General features: G+C 43.9%; 1 protein-coding gene across 1 annotated transcript in view; it reads right to left on the reverse strand.

Annotated features, from left to right (window-relative positions):
* Nucleotides 1-1,595, reverse strand: part of SGCD (sarcoglycan delta) — a 314,160-nt gene extending 312,565 nt beyond the window's left edge. The window contains exon 1 of the mRNA XM_088478958.1: nucleotides 1,563-1,595. The gene's annotated coding sequence lies outside the window, so the exon portion shown is untranslated. The remainder of the gene's footprint in view (nucleotides 1-1,562) is intronic.
* Nucleotides 1,596-17,553: the final 15,958 nt, after the last annotated feature.

The raw sequence follows: 17,553 nt of genomic DNA on the forward strand, positions 1-17,553 counted from the left end.
CAGGTCTGAATCAGGCCCTATGTACGGAATGCCAGGCTGGGTTGACTAGTAAGCTCAGGACCAGGCTGGGACCAGCTATGCTCTTTACCGAGCTGGGACCGGCTATGTACGGATTGCTGGGCTGGGGCCGGCTAATACACTCAGGATCGGACTGGGAGCAGTTACCAATATGGATGCCGGGTTGGGACCAGCTAATGCTCTGGAACTAGCGCCACTAGTTGCTAATTAGGACCCATAGGGTCTGTGGGAAGCTGAGGAGAACTTGCAGGTACCACTGATGCAGATGAAACAACACCCGGTCCAAAATGCATGCAGCAACAGGAATAGATCCAGAGAGAGCAGATGCAGTGTCCACAGGAATAGACTTGTCATCTGTAGCCACAGGACACTAGGTATGTCCAATGTTGCAGTAGTAGCTTGCCAGTGATTCAGGAATACCTTTTAACCCCCGGCCTGTGCTGTGATTGAAAGATGGAATCAGCTGTCTGGATGTTGATGTTTCATTGGATGTCCAGCAGTCAGCGGCTTCAGTCCATGATGGCGGCGCCAAGCGAACGGATCAGGCGGGGTAGGCATCGTATGTACCACCGGAGGAGACTGCAGTATGGCCGCAGGAACAGTATAGGCCCATCGGGAGGACATGGGAGCACCAGGACCTGAGCCGTAGCAGAAGAGACCAGTGCAAAGGTAAGGATGCAGGGGCATGCTGCCGGGACCTGACAGCGGGCAGCTGTGCTGTTATCTCCTTCACAGATTACTTTTTTTTTTTTTTTCGCCCGCACACCAGTGCTGGCACCACGTGAAACAGACTTTAACTGCATTAGTAAAATAATATGGCATTACTTGAGTCGTAAAATATTAATAGTTAGAGGATGTAGTACTTCAAATAAAAATCTGATTGATGCTCCAGCAGCAAGTTTTAAACCGCCCGGGCAGTTCCCTGCGAAGCTTAAGGATCGCTTACATGGTTCTATGGAGGGTGCTCTATAAAAGGAAGAAGTGGCAGAATATGAAAATGTTCTTAAAATATCTTTGATGGGAGGACTATAAAATTTGACACCCTATTCTATTAAAAAATCTTCATGAAGGATGTCAAACCTTAACTTTTACATTTTTTTCTTTCTTAAGAAAATATATTTTTTAAAGTAACCGTGTTCATTCCCGAGAGGACATGGTCTAATAATTTATGTGAAATGCTGATTTAGTCATGAAGAAATAACCCATAAACTAAGTTTTTTTTTTAACTTTCTTAAAAGAAAACGCATAAGTGGGGAAAATAATGGAAATATAACATTATAAGATATGCGTTACATAGAATAGTAATTTCCATTATATATATATATATATATATATATATAGTCTGTGATAGTTTGGCACTCCACTGCTCTAGCGTTCATTAAACTCACCGGGTGCCCTCCGACAAGATTGGAGAAGTATACACGAGCAGAGACACGGCGGCACTCACGGTTCTTTTTAAGAAATAAGGACAGAAGCCCAAATGCTTTTCAATGTTTCGGTATTTAAACCTTCGTCAGGAATAAGAAATATATGAAAAATCCTACCTTAAATACAGAGACATACACCACGTCTGTGCTGGGTGGATCCGGAACTGACGTCAACAAACACGCACGTCATAGCGGAAGTGACGCCGGCCACCAGGATCAGTTACTATAGTGATGTAAACAAAACACAGTCACCATGATAAAAAATATACAAGAATATCCACAGGTTATATCAGTAATGATCAGTATATACTAGGGATGTGCAGGCTCGGATAGGTTCGAGTTTGCACGTGGAGTTCGGATTTTTCCCTCCAAAAAAACGGAACTCAGAACGAGGCAAAACGTCATCTTACATGGACGAACATCATCATTCCTGGACAAAAGACCAGGAATGATGATGTTCGTCCATGTAAGATGACGTTTTGCCTCGTTCTGAGTTCCGTTTTTTTGGAGGGAAAAATCCGAACTCCACGTGCAAACTCGAACCTATCCGAGCCTGCACATCCCTAGTATATACATACACGGGGCTAGTGCACAACTTCTGTGAAAACAGAAAATAAACAAATTTATCAAATATATGTTTACAAAAAACACGTAAGGGGGAGATGCTCATTTAGACCAAATGGGTGTACGGTATTTAGCCTATATATCCATCGGGTCTCAGCCTTCAATAAGGCTTGAGCCCGATCTCCACCTCTAGGATCATCAGGAATACAATCAATCATTTTATAACGGATGGTGGTCAACGTATGTTTGTGGTCCCGAAAATGTCGGGCCACAGGTTGGTCATTCTCTTTCCCCTCCAACGCCTGCCTGATTGCAGAGCGGTGGAGGGCCATCCGTTCCTTAAATTGTCGTATTGTTTTGCCTACATAAAGTAGGCCACAAGGGCATCTGATGTAATACACACTACATACTTGCTATTACAAGAGAGAACATGTTTGATTTTATATTTTTGTCCGGAATGAGGATGGACAAAAGTGTCGCCCACCTCCAAAAAACTGCATGTAATGCATCCTAAGCATTTGAAGTTTCCATAAAATCTAAATCGACATTTGACCCAATATCGTCAAATACATCAATTAAGAGCTTCACCAAAATCATCAACTCTTGTATCGATGCACAAAAAACATGTAGAAAGTCTACTCATTCCAACCTGACTTATCACGAAAAGCAAGCTTTGAAGAAATTAAGTTCATATAATGATGTTGTGTTCCGCTCGGCTGATAAGGGGGGTGGGATTGTGGTTCAGGACATTGAACAATATCGGGCAGAAGCACTTAGGCAACTTAATGACCAGCTGATTTATAAAAAATTGGATCGTGATCCAACATCGATATTTTTAAAGGAACTGGACACCATACTGCTTAGGGCTGTAGAAGGTAACATCATCAGCTCAAGTACCGCTAAGGCTCTATTGTGTGAATCCCCACATATACCACTTTTCTACACACTTCCGAAATTGCACAAACACCCATCCAATCCACCAGGAAGGCCGATCATATCGGCAAGAGGGTCTCTATTTTATGATATCTCTAAATATCTGGATTTCTATTTACAAGATTCTGTACAAGCAGAAGGGACTTATCTAAAAGATACTTCTACGTTTCTACAAAAAATTAAAAATTTACAAGAACTCCCATCCCCTTGTTGGATGTGTACGATTGACATTGTCAGTTTATACACTAATATTCCTCACAACCGTGGTTTGGATGCAGTGAGACGTCTTATCACCAACAATCCGAAGTATCAAGGACCTGATGTGACTTTTTTTCTTGAGTTATTAAATCTAACATTAACACATAATTATTTTCTGTTTGACCAGGACATTTACATTCAATTGCAAGGTTGTGCGATGGGCTCATGCGTCGCACCTACCTATGCTAATGCATTTATGTTTGATGTAGAAAGAGATTTATTTTTTAGTCAAACCCAGTTTTCAGAACATATACACTTTTTTACCAGGTATATAGATGATGTCTTTATGTTGTGGTCAGGGACAAAAGATCAATTTCTGGAAATGATGAAGATAGTGAATTTGCAAGATGTAAACATCAAATTCACTTTCTCCATCAGTGACACCTTAATTAACTTTCTGGATGTGTTGATTAAAGTGGAGAATGGTCAGTTTGTAACTTCAATTTATCACAAACCTACTGAGCGCAACAATTTGTTGCATTACCAGAGTCACCACCCTAGGCCATTAAAACAGGGGTTACCTTACTCCCAATACTTGCGGGTTCATAGAATCTGCAGTAATTTGGAAGATGAATTATCCCAAATGAAAATTATGACAGATAAATTCCTGAAAAGAGGATATTCACGACAATTGCTCACCACAGCTCAAAACAAAGCTTTGTCAGCTCCTAGAGAGTGCAATACTCCTATTAAAAAACATCTTGACAATTCAATTATTTGGGTGAATAAATTCTCTACGGCAAGTAAAACAATTATAAGTACAGCAAAAAAATTTTGGCCATTAATTAACACTGATTCAGAGTTACCTCTCCTTCACAATTCCAAATTAATCCCCTGTTATAAGCGTGGACAAAATTTCAGGGACCGTTTGGTACGCACAGATATCTCAAAATATCAGAGGACTGTAGCAACACATTTTCTTTCAAAAAAACCTGGAAACTTCAAATGCTTAGGATGCATTACATGCAGTTTTTTGGAGGTGGGCGACACTTTTGTCCATCCTCATTCCGGACAAAAATATAAAATCAAACATGTTCTCTCTTGCAATAGCAAGTATGTAGTGTATTACATCCGATGCCCTTGTGGCCTACTTTATGTAGGCAAACAATACGACAATTTAAGGAACGGATGGCCCTCCACCGCTCTGCAATCAGGCAGGCGTTGGAGGGGAAAGAGAATGACCAACCTGTGGCCCGACATTTTCGGGACCACAAACATACGTTGGCCACCATCCGTTATAAAATGATTGATTGTATTCCTGATGATCCTAGAGGTGGAGATCGGGTTCAAGCCTTATTGAAGGCTGAGACCCGATGGATATATAGGCTAAATACCGTGCACCCATTTGGTCTAAATGAGCATCTCCCCCTTACGTGTTTTTTGTAAACATATATTTGATAAATTTGTTTATTTTCTGTTTTCACAGAAGTTGTGCACTAGCCCCGTGTATGTATATACTGATCATTACTGATATAACCTGTGGATATTCTTGTATATTTGTTATCATGGTGACGGTGTTTTGTTTACATCACTATAGTAACGGATCCTGGTGGCCGGCGTCACTTCCGCTATGACGTGCGTGTTTGTTGACATCAGTTCCGGATCCACCCAGCACAGACGTGGTGTATGTCTCTGTATTTAAGGTAGGATTTTTCATATATTTCTTATTCCTGACGAAGGTTTAAATACCGAAACGTTGAAAAGCATTTGGGCTTCTGTCCTTATTTCTTAAAAAGAACCGTGAGTGCCGCCGTGTCTCTGCTCGTATATATATATGTATATATATATATATATATATATATATATATATATACGGTCAGGTCCATAAATATTGGGACATTGACAGAATTTTCAGATTTTGGCCTCTATTCACCACCTCAATGGTTTTGAAATGAAACAAACAAGATGTGCTTTAACTGCAGACTTTCAGATTTAATTTGAGGGTAATTACAGCCAAATCGGGTGAACGGTGTAGGAATTACAACAGTTTCAATATGTGCCTCCCACTTTTTAAGGGGCCAAAAGTAATTGGACTATCAACTCAAAGGCTATTTCATGGACAGGTGTGGGCTATTCCCTCGTTATTTCATTATCAATTAAGCAGGTAAAAGGTCTGGAGTTGATTCTAGGTGTGACGTTTGCATTTGGAATCAGTTGCTGTCGACTCTCAATATGAGATCCAAAGAGCTGTCACTATCAGTGAAGCAAGCCATCATTAGGCTGAAAAATAAAAACAAACCCATCGGAGAGATAGCAAAAACATTAGGTGTGGCCAAATCAACTGTTTGGAACATTCTTAAAAAGAAAGAACGCACCGGAGAGCTCAGCAACACCAAAAGACCCGGAAGACCATGGAAAACAACTGTGGTGGATGACAGAAGAATTATTTCTCTGATGAAGAAAAACCCCTTCACGACAGTTGGCCAAATCAAGAACACTCTCCAGGAGGTAGATGTATATGTGTCAAAGTCAACAATGAAGAGAAGAGTTCACAAGAGTGAATATAGAGGGTTCACCACAAGATGCAAACCATTGGTGAGCCACAAAAACAGGAAGACCAGATTACAGTTTGCCAAACAACATCTAAAAAAGCCATTACAGTTCTGGAACAACATCCTATGGACAGATGAGACAAAGATCAACTTGTACCAGAGTGATGGGAAGAGAAGAGAAGGAAAGGAACTGCTCATGATCCAAAACATACCACCTCATCAGTGAAGCATGGTGGTGGTAGTGTCATGGCGTGGGCATGTATGGTTGCCAATGGAACTAGTTCCCTTGTATTTATTGATGATGTGACTGCTGACAAAAGCAGCAGAATGAATTCTGAAGTGTTTTGGGCAATATTATATGCTCATATTCAGTCAAATGCCTCAGAACTCAATGGACGGCGCTTCACAGTGCAGATGGACAATGACCCGAAGCATACTGCAAAAGCAACCAAAGAGTTTTTTAAGGCTAAAAAGTGGAATGTTATGCAATGGCCAAGTCAATCCCCTGACCTGAATCCGATTGAGCATGCATTTCACTTGATGAAGACAAAACTGAAGGGAAAATGCCCCAAGAACAAGCAGGAACTGAAGACATTTGCAGTAGAGGCCTGGCAGAGCATCACCAGGGATGAAACCCAGCGTCTGGTGATGTCTATGTGTTCCAGACTTCAGGCTGTAATTGCCTGCAAAGGATTTGCAACAAAGTATTAAAAAGTGAATGTTAGATTTAGGATTGTTTAGTTTGTCCCATTACTTTTGGCCCCTTAAAAATTGGGAGGCACATATAGAAACCATTGTAATTCCTACACCGTTCACCTGATTTGGATGTAATTACCCTCAAATTAAATCTGAAAGTCTGCAGTTAAATCACATCTTGTTTTTTTCATTTCAAAGCCATTGTGGTGGTGAATAGAGGCCAAAATCTGAAAATTCTGTCAATGTCCCAATATTTATGGACCTGACTGTATATATATAGAATCCTCATAATATTAATGGTTAATGGTTATATGTTATGTGGATGATATGGAGTACAACATTTGTTATTGAAAATCCTTGTGTCCGGGTTCCTTTCCTAGATTGGCAATTGTTCTTTGCAGAATTCATGGAATCATTTTTATAGAATAATATATTTATATATACTTTAAGATTAAGGGGCCTATTTGATAACATTTTGATAAATGCCCCGAACCCTGGGCCTGATTCAGAGGCGCTCGCTATTTGCCAGCGCTCGCTGTGAATCAGGGTGGATTTAAAAAAAAAAAATCCGCCTCCAGGCCGTTCGCATAGCTGTGGGTGGCCATCCACAGCTTTTGCGAGTGGCCTGGCGATGGTTGCGATTATCGCGACCATCAAGCTTGCGACGAGACCCTTGTGGTAGGGTCTCGTTTCCCGCAAGCCCGAGTGAACTTCCTGCTCTAACAGAGCAGGAAGTTCACTACTGACATCACGAATGATGTCAGTAGGGCCGCCCACAAACAGCAGGCGTTCCTTTGGGAACGCCTCCGTTTGTCCAACCACACCCCCTCCCTGCCTACAAAACGGGGCAAGCTGTCGATCAACATCGACAGCCGCCCCGTTTTGTAGCGAGCCCCGGAGCGAGTGGTTCTCTCTCGCTCCGGGGCTCGCGCACGCGCATTGCGCACACAGCGAGTGCGTACTGGCCGACCATCAACCCGCTTGCACTATGCGCTCGCGAGCGGGTCTGAATCAGGCCCTCTGTTTTTTATCGCTGCTGTTTGCGGCAATATTGAACCTGTTTTGGGGCTATTTATCATTATCTGAAGAAGGGGTTAGCTATTGGAGTAAAGCATTATAAATATTACAATTAAAATGTCCCCATACATTTTTTGTGGATGGCGGTGTGCTCCTATTTTGCCAATAATGCAGGTGATAGCTGTGATATATTTTATCTATATATATATATCAACCAAACCTCCTCAAACCCGCAGAGATATTAGGGGGTCATTCAGACCCGCTCGCGAGCAAAGGTCGCTCGCAAGCGGGTCGATGTTGTGCGATTGCGCATGCGCACGACGGAAGGAGCTCCGTCGTGCGCATTCGCGAGACCAGGCGAGCGACAAAGAATCCGTCGCTCGGGGTCTCGCACCAAAGGGGGCGTGCTGTCGATGGTGAGTGACAGCGCGCCCCCTTTGGTGGGCGTGCCGGGGGCGTGGCTGCCAGACTGAGGCGTTCCCATGGGAACGCCTACCTACCGTCTGTGTCCGGCTCCACTGACATCAGTAATGATGTCAGTGGGAGTGACTTTGGCTCTGATAGAGCCAAAATCACTCCTGGGCTTGCAGCAGCGAGACCCTACCGCAGGGTCTCGTCGCAAGCCCGATGGTCGTGATGGTCTTTGACCATCGCGACCATCATCATGGACGCTCGCATAAGCTGTGGGTGGTAACCCACAGCTATGCGAGCGTCCAAAAGGCCGCTCCACATTTAAATAGGACGGCCCTGATTCAGAGCGAGCGCTCTGGTCAGAGCGTTCAGCTCTGAATCAGGCCCTTAATGTTATTAATTTTGAACAACTATCCACCTCTCTGCAACAATCACTCTTAGCTATTTCTAATTTCATTTCTCCTGAGACTGCTGTATCACACCTGAACCAGACCCTAGAACTAGCCCTTGATGAAGTAGCTCCAGCTACCCATCACATTCCGCGTAGACTTAGATGTCAACCGTGGCATTCCAAATTCACAAGACACCTACAAAAACTCTCACGTAAAGTAGAACGTCAGTGGCGAAAGTCTCATACTCCAAGTGACTTCCTCACATATAAGACGATCTACCACTCTTATCGTAATTCACTGGATAATGCCAAACAGACACATTTCCAATCTGTTATCACTGCCCAAGCCTCTAACCCCAAGCGACTTTTTAATACATTTAAATCACTCCTTACCCCTCCATCACCCAACCCACCAGCTACTATCAGTGCACAAGTGTCACGACCCTATCAAGTTGTCACCTTTTTGCCTTGAGACTTACCCCTGTCAGCCGTCCCATGGATCTGTGTTTGTAGTTCTCCTGGGGGATCTGCTCTGACTTCTCTATGCATTCCTGTCACAGTGATTATTGCACCTGGCCTCTCCTGTCTGTGAGCACTGCTAGCCCTGATTGGAGTTGCAGGTGTGGTTCTGATTCTCAGTGCTGCAGAGATGAATACTCCCTCTGCATGTTGTGCCTTCCACCACTCAGAATGCTACTACCAGACCACCTGTCCATATCCACCAATTGCTGCCAGACCCATGGTATATATATCCTCCCCTGATAGCATTCTGGGCCTGAACATCTCGTCTTCCCATGGTGTATGGTTCATGCTGTTTCTGCATTCAAGTGTATCCCTGAAATCTGCTACAGCAATCCCTGGTGCAATAGAGAAAACCTGTTACAGCTGTACCTGGCAATCCAGTAAACCTGCTGGCAGCAACCCCCGCTGCTTCCAGAAAACCTGCTACAGCTAAACCTGGCAATCCAGTAAACCTGATTATAGCAAAAAGAAAAAAGAAGGCTATCTTTTGGGGGCACTCTTTGTATATGATTATTGATGATAAAGATAAAATTTAACATTTATTAGATCCATTAAAATACAAATTTCAAGGTATAAAAAGACAATACAAGACACTACAAAACAAAGATACATATATATATATATTGCAATCTGTAAATATCGTGTCCTAAGATATAGGTGAATCCAAATTCTTTATTTGATAAATGAGGATATGTTGTAAATTATGCAGTGGAAACACTGCATCCATACAAATTCCTTCTATTGATTTGATAATTCACGATTAGGACATTTATGTAACATCAAGAAAAAATAGCGAGAAGCGAAAATATTAATTGATATCTTAAACCAATATGTTCAATATATCGTGTCCTGAGGTATAGGTGAATCCAAATTCTTTTTCTAATGAATGAGGATATGATGTAATTTATGCAGTGGGAACACTGCATCCATACAAATTCCTTCTTTTGGTTTGGTAATTCACCATTAGGACATATATGCAACATCAAGAAAAAAATATATAGCGAGAAGCGAAAATGTAAATTGATATCTTAAACCAATATGTTCAATATGTTCGTAAACCTCCAATATTGTCTATGCAAGGGTTATGCAAAAATTCAGCAATACTACGTACCATAAAGTAGTTGGTGCAGAGTAATCAGTATCTATGCACATAAATATACATAAGGCTCTAACATCCAAAGTCTGTTTATAATAGGGGTGTGCACCGGCCACTTTTCGTGTTTTGTGTTTTGGTTTTGGATCTGGATCTTTCTTCGTGTTTTGGATCTGGATTGGTTTTGCCAAAACCACCCTTCCGTGTTTTGGGTTCTGGGTTTTGTGTTTTGGATCTGTATTTTTTTGAAAAAAAGCATAAAAACAGCTAAAATCACAGAATTTGTAGGTTTTTCTGCTCCTATGCTATTATTAACCTCAATAACCTTAATTTCCACTCATTTCTAGTCTATTCTGAATACCTCACACCTCACAATAGTGTTTTTATGTCCAAAAGGTTGCACCGAGGTAGCTGGATGACTATGCTAAGCGACACGAGTGGGCGGCACAAACACGTGACCCATCTAGGCGTGAAACTGCAGTGGCAGACAGGATGGCATTGAAAAACTAGGCCCCAAACTGTACATAATGCAAAGAAAAAAAAGAGGTGCAAGATGGAATTGTCCTTGGGCCCTCCCACCCACCCTTATGTTGTATAAACAGGACATGCACACTTTAACAAACCAATCATTTCAGCGCCAGGGTCTGCCACACAACTGTGGCTGAAATGATTGGTTCGTTTGGGCCCCCACAAAACAAGCTGGCAATTAATCTGTCCCTGCACAAACTGGCTCTACGGAGGCAAGAAGTCGTCCTCATCCTCCTCATCCACAGATTCCTCACCCTCTTCAGTGTTATGTACATCCTCATCCTCACAGAGTATTAATTCGTCCCTGCTGGAACCACAGGTCCCTCTGTACGTTCTGGAGGCTGGTCTCCCTGGAAGAGTTGATCATTCATTTTATGAACATCATCTTCTCCACATTTTGTGGAAGCAACCTCCTACGCCTTTCGCTAACAAGGTTCCCGGCTGCACTAAACACTCTTTCGGAGTACACACTGGAGGGGGGGCAACTCAGGTAAAATAGAGCCAGTTTGTACAGGGACCTCCAAATTGCTTCTTTTTCCTGCCAGTACAGGTACGGACTGTCTGACATGCCTACTTGGATGCTGTCACCGATGTAATCCTTTAACAGACAGACGCACGCTTGTCGCTGCTGCTTTGAGGATTCAAGTGCGGCTACAGCCCACACAATTCACAAAGACAGAAAAAAAAAAAGAATATTTTTATTGTTTGTGGAGCACACTTTGAGGGTTACACCACCCTCTAACAGACAGACGCACGCTTGTCGCTGCTGCTTTGAGGATGCAAGTGCGGCTACAGCCCACACAATTCACAAAGACAGAAAAAAGAAGAAGAATATTTTTATTCTTTGTGTAGCACACTTTGAGGGTGTCACCACCCTTTAACAGACAGACGCACGCTTGTCGCTGCTGCTTTAAGGATGCAGGTGCGGCTACAGCCCACACATTTCACAAAGACCGAAAAAAAAAGAACAATATTTTAATTGTTTGTGTAGCACACTTTGAGGGTGTCACCACCCTTTAACAGACAGACGCACGCTTGTCGCTGCTGCTTTAAGGATGCAGGTGCGGCTACAGCCCACACAATTCACAAAGACAGAAAAAAGAAGAATATTTTTATTGTTTGTGTAGCACACTTTGAGGGTGTCACCACCCTTTAACAGACAGACGCACGCTTGTCGCTGCTGCTTTGAGGATGCAAGTGCGGCTACATCGCACACAAGTCACAAACACATAAAAAAAATATTTTTTTATTTTTTGGAGCACTTCGTGAGTTACACCACCCTTTAACAGACAGACGCACGCTTGTCGCTGCTGCTTTAAGGATGCAGGTGCGGCTACAGCCCACACAATTCACAAAGACAGAAAAAAGAAGAAGAATATTTTTATTGTTTGTGTAGCACACTTTGAGGGTGTCACCACCCTTTAACAGACAGACGCACGCTTGTCGCTGCTGCTTTGAGGATGCAAGTGTGGCTACATCGCACACAAGTCACAAACACATTAAAAATTTTTTTTTGATTTTTTGGAGCACTTTGAGAGTTACAACACCCTTTAACAGACAGACGCACGCTTGTCGCTGCTGCTTTGAGGATGCAAGTGCGGCTACAGCCCACACAATTCACAAAGACAGAAAAAAAAAGAACAATATTTTAATTGTTTGTGTAGCACACTTTGAGGGTGTCACCACCCTTTAACAGACAGACGCACGCTTGTCGCTGCTGCTTTAAGGATGCAGGTGCGGCTACAGCCCACACATTTCACAAAGACCGAAAAAAAAAGAACAATATTTTTATTGTTTGTGTAGCACACTTTGAGGGTGTCACCACCCTTTAACAGACAGACGCACGCTTGTCGCTGCTGCTTTGAGGATGCAGGTGGAATCTAGACGGGATTTGGAACCGAGGACACACTACCTCCATCAATTGTCTAAATCCCACTGCACTAATGTCGGATACCGGACGCACGTCTAACACCAACATAGCAGTCAAGGCCTCAGTTATACGTTTTGCTTCAGGATGACTGCTGTCGTACTTCATCCTCATCGCTAGGGACTGTTGGAGGGTCAATTGTTTAGTAAAAGTAGTGATGTTCCTACTTCCTCTCTGGGATGATGAACAACTCCCAGCAGCAGCAACAGCACTAGTAGGAAGTGGTTCTTGATCTTTCCCTATTTTATTTTTATCAGAGAAAGTTTGGTCCTCCATTTATGTTATATTGATATATATACGTGCGGCTAAAGCGCACACAAACACAGAAAATATTTTTTTATTTTTGCTGGAGAGTAGTGCACTTTGTGGGTTACACCACCCTTTAAGAAATGAGCCAGCCGGCTCTTTACTTATGGGACACAGGCGCACGCTTGGCGCTGCTCCTTTGTTGATGCACGTGCAGCCACAGTGCACACAAGTCACAAACACAGAAAATATATATTTTTTGGTTTGGAGTGTACTTTGGGGGTTACAGAACCCTTTAACGGTCAAGCCAGCCGGCCCTTTACTTATGACACAGGCGCACGCTTGGCACTACTTTGTTGATGCACGTGCGGCTACTGCGCACACAATTCACAAACACAGAAAATAATTTTTTTTTTGGTTTGGACTGGAGTGTACTTTCGGGGGTTACAGCACCCTTTAACGGTCAAGCCAGCCGGCCCTTTACTTATGACACAGGCGCACGCTTGGCACTACTTTGTTGATGCACGTGCGGCTACTGCGCACACAATTCACAAACACAGAAAATAAATTTTTTTTTGGTTTGGACTGGAGTGTACTTTGGGGGTTACAGCACCCTTTAACGGTCAAGCCAGCCGGCCCTTTACTTATGACACAGGCGCACGCTTGGCACTACTTTGTTGATGCACGTGCGGCTACTGCGCACACAATTCACAAACACAGAAAATAAATTTTTTTTTGGTTTGGACTGGAGTGTACTTTGGGGGTTACAGCACCCTTTAACGGTCAAGCCAGCCGGCCCTTTACTTATGACACAGGCGCACGCTTGGCACTACTTTGTTGATGCACGTGCGGCTACTGCGCACACAATTCACAAACACAGAAAATTATTTTTTTTTTGGTTTGGACTGGAGTGTACTTTCGGGGGTTACAGCACCCTTTAACGGTCAAGCCAGCCGGCCCTTTACTTATGACACAGGCGCACGCTTGGCACTACTTTGTTGATGCACGTGCGGCTACTGCGCACACAATTCACAAACACAGAAAATAAAAATTTTTTTGGTTTGGACTGGAGTGTACTTTGGGGGTTACAGCACCCTTTAACGGTCAAGCCAGCCGGCCCTTTACTTATGACACAGGCGCACGCTTGGCACTACTTTGTTGATGCACGTGCGGCTACTGCGCACACAATTCACAAACACAGAAAATAATTTTTTTTTTGGTTTGGACTGGAGTGTACTTTCGGGGGTTACAGCACCCTTAACGGTCAAGCCAGCCGGCCCTTTACTTATGACACAGGCGCACGCTTGGCACTACTTTGTTGATGCACGTGCGGCTACTGCGCACACAATTCACAAACACAGAAAATAATTTTTTTTTGGTTTGGACTGGAGTGTACTTTCGGGGGTTACAGCACCCTTTAACGGTCAAGCCAGCCGGCCCTTTACTTATGACACAGGCGCACGCTTGGCACTACTTTGTTGATGCACGTGCGGCTACTGCGCACACAATTCACAAACACAGAAAATATATTATTTTTTTAGCACTTGGGGGGAGCACCCCTGATGGACAGAGCACCCCCTGGACAACACTACAGCACTCCTTTAGGACTGGGACACTGCACAGGACTTTGGAGTGGACACAGCCCCTATGGAGAACTGACTGCACAACACAGTCCAGCCAGCCCCTATGGACTTTGAAGTAGTGGACACAGCCCCTATTAACAACAGCAGCACAGCACAACACAGCCAGCCCCTATGGACTTTGAAGTAGTGGACAACAGCAGCACTACACTACACTACACTACACTACACTACACTACACAGCCCTAACTCCCACCCTCCCTCTTCACTGTCCACAGCCGAGTGAGAAAATGGCGCCGACGCGGGTACCTTATATAGGATCCAAAACCCGCGAGACTCGGAAGGCGGGATGATGACGTTTTGCCTCGATTTCAGATCCGAGTCAGGCGGGAAAAGTCGAGCCTGACTCGGATCGGACTCGGATCGGGGGGGCTCGGGGGGGTTCGGATTTCAGAAATCCGAACCCGCTCACCCCTAGTTTATAATATAATATGTAAGGACCCCAGACGGAGAAAATCATACCATGTGCTAAGTTGAAATGATTTGTTCATATAGGAACAGCTTAATAATATTTTTAAGTGTGCTTACAAGCATATGAGATTAAATCAGTTTAAATTCAGACACCCTATTACACAGATGATACGCTCACGTGCCATTCAATACATGATATAACGGCATGCAGCAGCTGTCACCTGTGTTAACCATATGGTGCCACCTTTTTCACGGCATAGTCTAATTTGCCTCTCTCTGGGTTTAGGACCTTACTTACATATATGTTCCCTGCACCACTCCCAATATGCCACTAAGACAACATATGGGGATGAAATATGAACCTAATCTATCAATATATGGAATATATTGCTGTCCTTCTTCTTATCCATAGATGGTTAACACTATGCGGTAAATATCTGACCGACATTTAATAGGTGCCTTTATATCAGAACTCCTATACTATGACTAATGCTGACCAGAGAAAATATCAAAAGTCGTGCATGTAATTTTTTTTTTTTTTTTTTTTCATCTCTATCATATAGACAAGAACAGTGAATTTTTGCACAATACAACCATTCTATACCTCCTTAGGATGACTTATGTATTGTGACTATCAGATATTTAGCAATTTAGATGTCAATCATGTCTTTTAATTACTAACTTAACAAGTTCATTATTACTAGTATGGATATGTTACCCAATACTCTCCTTTGAATAGGATGGTATATGCGCTACAAAATTCCACCAGCACTGGATAAGCACGCCTATGTAAGGAGAATTGTCACATTTTAACTAATACTGATCAGATAATATATTTGATCCACTCAATAAAGTTTTATTTTGTGTATCTTTTCACTTATATTTAAGCTTCATCCTTATTAGAAAGATAATAGTGTAACTTTACTTTATTATCAATTATATCATTCTCCGCGCTATGCACTGTGATTATCAGCCAGTGCAACCTTGTGCGGACTAGCACCGCAGGAGTTAATCTCATATAAACAGGAGACGGATACCTTGTCTCTAATAGAATGATAGACACCAGATGGCTCTGTTGACACATGTGACCAAGACAGGTGATCACATGGGAGACAGAGCCAATGAAAATAGATGTCCCGCGATCATGTGATCGGGACACTGACAGGAAGACATGTACAAAAGGTAAGAGCAGAGCTCCTGCACTGCATGCGATGGTGAACAAGCCTATAGCGGGCGAAACGCGCGTCCAGTGACCAAGATGAATCTGGCCGGACTAGTGCACTAGCAGACCATTCCCCTCCATTCTGTCTCATCGCAAGGGTAATTGTATCATCACGCAGACCGCTGTGTCTGCACATCAGAATGTCATAACTCTGCCTGTATATTTACTGTTGTATCTGGACAAACTGCAGACTCCACACATGTTGTGGATAAGATGATTGGTCAACATATTGAAGGAACTACAGATTAAGAACTGATTTAATCTCATATGCTTGTAAGCACACTTAAAAATATTATTAAGCTGTTCCTATATGAACAAATCATTTCAACTTAGCACATGGTATGATTTTCTCCGTCTGGGGTCCTTACTAGGGATGTGCGCCGGACCATTTTTGCCGGATTTGGATTTGGATTTGGTTCTAATTCGTCGTCCGGCTTTGGATTTGGATTTGGATTTGCCAAACTGCGGTGACTGGCTTTGGATTTGGATTTGGATTTGGATTTTTTTACAAAAATCACATAAATTGGTCTTTTTTTTCTTCCTAGAGTATTATTAACCTCAATAACATTAATTTCCAGTCAATTTAGACCATATAACAGCTCATAATATTGTTTTCAACATTATTGGCCAAAGGTTGCAGTGAGCTGACTGGTTCCTAAGCGACAGAGCAGCGGCACAGACACCACAGTATAAAGTACATCTATGACACATTGCCACACAGCAGTGGCAGAAATGAAAAGTAGTGCACCCACCCAGTGGGGTACGGCCAGCAGAGTCACAGTACTTGTTTACATAGTGGGCTACGGCCCAAGGAGTCACAGTGCACAATCTTATTCATATTACACCGCACGTAGGGCCTGATTCACATTACACCATAAAGTAGTGTCTCTTATTTATGTTACGACACACAGTAGTGCCCCTTTTGCACAATGCCCACAGTAGTGACCCTTTTACACAATGCCCACAGTAGTGCCCCTTTTACACAATGCCCACAGTAGCGGTGTTCTTTACACAATGCCCCAAGCAGTGGTGCCCCCTATGCAGTCCCCTTAGTAGTAGGGTCCCCTATGCAGTGCCCCCAGTAGAATGCCCCCCAGTAGAATGCCCCCCATTAGCAGGCCCCCCCAGTAGTATGCCCCCCATTAGCATGCCACCCAGTAGTATGCCCCCCTTTAGCAGGACCCCCAGTAGTATGCCCCCCATTAGCAGCCCCCCCAGTAGTATGGCCCCCCAGTAGTATGGCCCCCCCAGTAGTATGGCCCCCCCAGTAGTATGCCCCCCCCAGTAGTAGGCTTCCCCCAGTAGCAGCCCCCCCTCAGTAGTAGGCTGCCCCAGTAGTAGCCCCCCCTGTAGTATGGCCCCCCTGTAGTATGGCCCCCCCAGTAGTAGTAAGTCCCCCCAGTAGTATCCCCCCCAGTAGTAGTAAGCCCCCCCCCAGTAGTATGGCCCCCCAGTAGCAGGCCCCTCAGTAGTATGGCCCCCCAGTAGCAGACCCCCCCAGTAGCAAACCCCCCCAGTAGTATAGCCCCCCCCCAGTAGCAGGCCCCTCAGTAGTATGGACGCCCAGCGCCCAGTAGCAGACCCCCCCCAGTAGCAGACCCCCCCCAGTAGTATAGCCCCCCCCAGTAGCAGGCCCCTCAATAGTATGGACCCCCAGTAGCAGACCCCCCAAGTAGCAGACCCCCCCAGTAGTATAGCCCCCCCAGTAGCAGACCCACCCAGTAGTATAGCCCCCCCCAGTAGCAGACCCCCCCAGT

This window comes from Taudactylus pleione, unplaced genomic scaffold (assembly GCF_031769625.1).
Source record: "Taudactylus pleione unplaced genomic scaffold, aTauple2 ptg000225l, whole genome shotgun sequence".
Taxonomy (NCBI): domain Eukaryota; kingdom Metazoa; phylum Chordata; class Amphibia; order Anura; family Myobatrachidae; genus Taudactylus; species Taudactylus pleione.